The sequence below is a fragment of the Balaenoptera borealis genome, assembly GCF_965194805.1.
Source record: "Balaenoptera borealis genome assembly, chromosome: 2".
Lineage (NCBI taxonomy): Eukaryota > Metazoa > Chordata > Mammalia > Artiodactyla > Balaenopteridae > Balaenoptera > Balaenoptera borealis.
Window position 1 is genome coordinate 76,376,687 of NC_138867.1, and position 4,734 is coordinate 76,381,420.

The 4,734-nt window shown below is 36.3% G+C and overlaps 1 protein-coding gene and 1 long non-coding RNA gene across 5 annotated transcripts in view; one reads left to right on the plus strand and one right to left on the minus strand.

The window, feature by feature from the left end:
• LOC309622551 overlaps positions 1–1,476 on the plus strand; it is an 82,923-nt gene extending 81,447 nt beyond the window's left edge. Inside the window, exon 3 of the long non-coding RNA XR_014240966.1 lies at positions 742–1,476. This is a non-coding gene — a long non-coding RNA (uncharacterized lncRNA). The remainder of the gene's footprint in view (positions 1–741) is intronic.
• Positions 1–4,734, minus strand: part of LOC309622492 (uncharacterized protein) — a 639,059-nt gene that overhangs the window by 584,831 nt on the left and 49,494 nt on the right. The window lies entirely within an intron of this gene.

Here is a 4,734-nt window from a genome sequence, read left to right on the forward strand (position 1 = left end):
CAGAGGTCCTTAATCAGCTGCTCCTTTAACCCTGTCCTGTCAGGGCGGGAACAGTCACCCTCAGGCGACCTACAAACAGAGGTGGGGCCAAATCCAAAGCTGAACCCCAAGAGCTGTGCGAACAAAAAAGAGAAAGGGAATCTCTCTGTGCAGCCTCAGCAGCAGTGGATTAAATCTCCACAATCAACTTGACACACCCTGCATCTCTGGAATACCTGAATAGACAACGAATCATCCCAAAATTGAGGCGGTGCACTCTGGGAACAACTGTAGACTTGGGGTTTGCTTTCTGCATCTAATTTGTTTCTGGTTTTATGTTTATCTTAGTTTAGTATTTAGAGTTTATTATCATTGGTAGCTTTGTTTATTGATTTGGTTGCTCTCTTCATTTTTTTAATATATATATATTTTTTTCTTTCCTTCTCTTTTTGTGAGTGTGTATGTGTATGCTTCTTTGTGTGATTTTGTCTGTATAGCTTTGCTTTTACAATTAGTCCCAAGGTTCTGTCTGTCCATTTTTTTGTTTCTTTTTTAGCATAGATTTTAGTGCTTGTTATCATTGGTGGATTTGTTATTTGGTTTGGTTGCTCTCTTCCTTCTTTTTTTCCTTTTTTTCTTTTTCTTTTTTTAATTACTTTCTAATTTTTTTATTTTTAATAATTTTTAAAAATATTTTAATTTTAATAACTTTATTTTATGCTTTTTCGTTCTTTCTTTCTTTTTTTTCCCTTTTCTTCTGAGCCATGTGGTTGACAGGGTCTTGGTGCTCCAGCCGGGTGTCAGGCCTGTGCCTCTGAGATGGGAGAGCCGAGTTCAAGACACTGGTTCACTAGAGACCTCCCGGCTCCATGTAATATCAAACGGCAAAGCTTTTTCCATCTCAACGCTAAGACCCAGCTCCACTCAATGACCAGCAAGCTATAGTGCTGGACAACCTATGCCAAAAAACTAGCAAGACAGGAACACAACCCCACCCATTAGCAGAGAGGCTGCCTAAAATCATAATAAGGTCACAGACACCCCAAAGCACACCACTGGACATGGTCCTGCCCACCACAAAGACAAGATCCAGCCTCATCCATGAGAACACAGGCACCAGTCCCCTCCACCAGGAAGCCTGCAAAACTCACTGAACCAACCTCACCGACTGGGGGCAGACACCAAAAACAACAGGAACTATGAACCTGCAGCCTGAAAAAAGGAGACCCCAAACACAGTAAGTTAAACAAAATGAGAAAACAGAGAAACACACAGAAGATGAAAGACCAAGGTAAAAAACCACCAAACCAAACAAATGAAGAAGAAATAGGCAGTCTACCTGAAACAGAATTCACAGTAATGATAGTAAAGATGATCCAAAATCTTGCAAATAGAATGGAGAAAATACAAGAAACATTTAACAAGGACCTAGAAGAACTAAAGAGCAAACAAATAATGATGAACAACACAATAAATGAAATTAAAAATTCTCTAGAAGGAATCAATAGCAGAATACCTGAGGCACAAGAACAGATAAGTGACCTGGAAGATAAAATAGTAGAAATAACTACTGCAGAACAGAATAAAGAAACAAGAATGAAAAGAATTGAGAACAGTCTGAGAGACATCTGGGACAACATTAAATACACCAACATTCAAATTATAGGAGTCCCAGAAGAAGAAGAGAAAAAGAAAGGGACTGAGAAAATATTTGAAGAGATTATAGTTGAAAACTTCCCTAATATGGGAAAGGAAATAGTCAATCAACTCCAGGAAGCACAGAGAGTCCCATACAGGATAAATCCAACACGAAACACGCCAAGACACATATTAATGAAACTATCAAAAATTAAATACAAAGAAAAATATTAAAAGCAGCAAGGGAAAAACAACAAATAACATACAAGGGACTCCCCATAAGGTTAACAGCTGATCTTTCAGCAGACACTCTGCAAGCCAGAAGGGAGTGGGAGGACATATTTAAACTGATGAAAGGGAAAAACCTACAACAAAGATTGCTCTACCCAGAAAGGATCTCATTCAGATGTGACAGACAAATTAAAACCTTTACAGACGAGCAAAAGTTAAGAGAATTCAGCACCACCAAACCAGCTTTACAACAAATGCTAAAGGAACTTCTCTAGGCAGGAAACACAAGAGAAGGAAAACACCTACAATAACAAACCCAAAACAATTAAGAAAATGGTAATAAGAATATACACATCGATAACTACATTAAATGTCAATGGATTAAATGCTCCAACCAAAAGACACAGACTGGCTGAATGGACACAAAAACATGACCCATACAGATGCTGTCTAAAGAGACAACTTCAGACCTAGGGACACATACAGACTGAAAGTGAGAGGATGGAAAAAGATATTCCATGCAAATGGAAATCAAAAGAGAGCTGGAGTAGCAATTCTCATATCAGACAAAATAGCCTTTAAAATAAAGACTATTATAAGAGACAAAGAAGGATACTACATAATGATCAACGGATCAATCCAAAAAGAAGATGTAACAATTGTAAGTATTTATGCATCCAACATAGCAGCACCTCAGTACATAAGGCAAATGCTAACACCATAAAAGGGGAAATCGACAGTAACACAATAATAGTAGGAGACTAACACCCCACTTTCACCAATGGACAGATCATCCAAAATGAAAATAAATAAGGAAACACAAACTTTAAATGATACATTAAACAAGATGGACTTCATTGATATTTATAGGACATTCCAACCAAAAACAACAGATACATTATCTTCTCAAGTGCTCATGGAACATTCTCCAGGATAGATCATATCTTGGGTCACAAATCAAGCCACAGTAAATTTAAGAAAATTGAAATCATATCAAGTATCTTTTCCCACCACAACATTATGAGACTAGATATCAATTACAGGAAAAAATCTGTAAAAAATACAAACACATGGAGGCTAAACAATACACTACTAAATAACCAAGAGATCATTGAAGAAATCAAAGAGGAAATCAAAAAATACCTAGAAACAAGTGACAATGAAAATACGAAGACCCAAAACCTATAGGACGCAGCAAAAGCAGTTCTAAGAGGGAAGTTTATAGCTATACAAGCCTACCTCAAGAAACAAGAAACATCTCAAATAAACAACCTAACCTTACACCTAAAGCAATTAGAGAAAGAAGAACAAAAAACCCCAAAGTTAGCAGAAGAAAAGAAATCATAAATATCAGTCCAGAAATAACTGAGAAAGAAATGAAGAAAACAGTAGCAAAAATCAATAAAATTAAAAGTTGGTTCTTTGAGAAGATAAACAAAATTGATAAACCATTAGCCAGACTCATCAAGGAAAAAAGAGAGAAGACTCAAATCAATAGAATCATAAATGAAAAAGGAGAAATAACAACTGACACTGCAGAAATACAAAGGATTATGAGAGATTACTACAAGCAACTATATGCCAATAAAATGGACAACCTGGAAGAAATGGACAACTTCTTAAAAAGCAGAACCTTCCAAGACTGAACTAGGAAGAAGTAGAAAATATAAACCAGCCAATCACAAGCACTGAAATGGAAACTGTGATTAAAAAGCTTCCAACAAATGCCCAGGACCAGATGGCTTCACAGGCGAATTCTATCAAACATTTAGAGAAGAACTAAAACCTATCCTTCTCAAACTCTTCCAATATATAGCAAAGGGAGAAACACTCCCAAACTCATTCTACAAGGCCACCATCACCCTGATACCAAAACCAGACAAAGATGTCACAAGGAAAGAAATCTACAAGCCAATATCACTGATGAACATAGATGCAAAAATCCTCAACAAAATACTAGCCAACAGAATCCAACAGCACATTAAAAGGATCATACACCATGATCAAGTGGGGTTTATCCCAGGAATGCAAGGATTCTTCAGTATATGCAAATCAGTCAATGTGATACACCATATTAACAAATTGAAGGAGAAACACCATATGATAATCTCTATAGATGCAGAAAAAGCTTTCAACAAAATTCAACACCAATTTATGATAAAAAAAACTCTCCAGAAAGTAGACATAGAGGGAACCTGCCTCAACATACTAAAGGCCATATGTAACAAACCCACAGCCAACATCATTCTCAATGGTGAAAAACTGAAACCATTTCCTCTAAGATCAGGAACAAGACAAGGTTGTCCACTCTCACGACTATTATTCAACATAGTTTTGGAAGTTTTAGCCACAGCAATCAGAGAAGAAAAAGAAATAAAAAGAATCCAAATTGGAGAAGAAGAAGTAAAGATGTCACTGTTGTCATTTGACATGATACTATACACAGAAAAACCTAAAGATGCTACCAGAAAACTACTAGAGCTAATCAATGAATTTGGGAAAGTAGCAGCATACAAAATTAATGCACAGAAATCTCTTGCATTCCTATACACTAATGATGAAAAATCTGAAAGAGGAATTAAGGAAACACTCCCATTTACCACTGCAACAAAAAGAATAAAATACCTCAGAATAAACCTACCTGTGGAGACAAAAGACCTGTATGCAGAAAACTATAAGACACTGATGAAAGAAATTAAAGATGATACAAACAGATGGAGAGATATACCATGTTCTTGGATTGGAAGAGTTAACATTGTGAAAATGACTATACTACCCAAAGCAATCTACAGATTCAATGAAATCCCTGTCAAACTATCAATGGCATTTTTCACAGAATTAGAACAAAAAATTTCACAATTTGTATGGAAACACAAAAGACCCTGA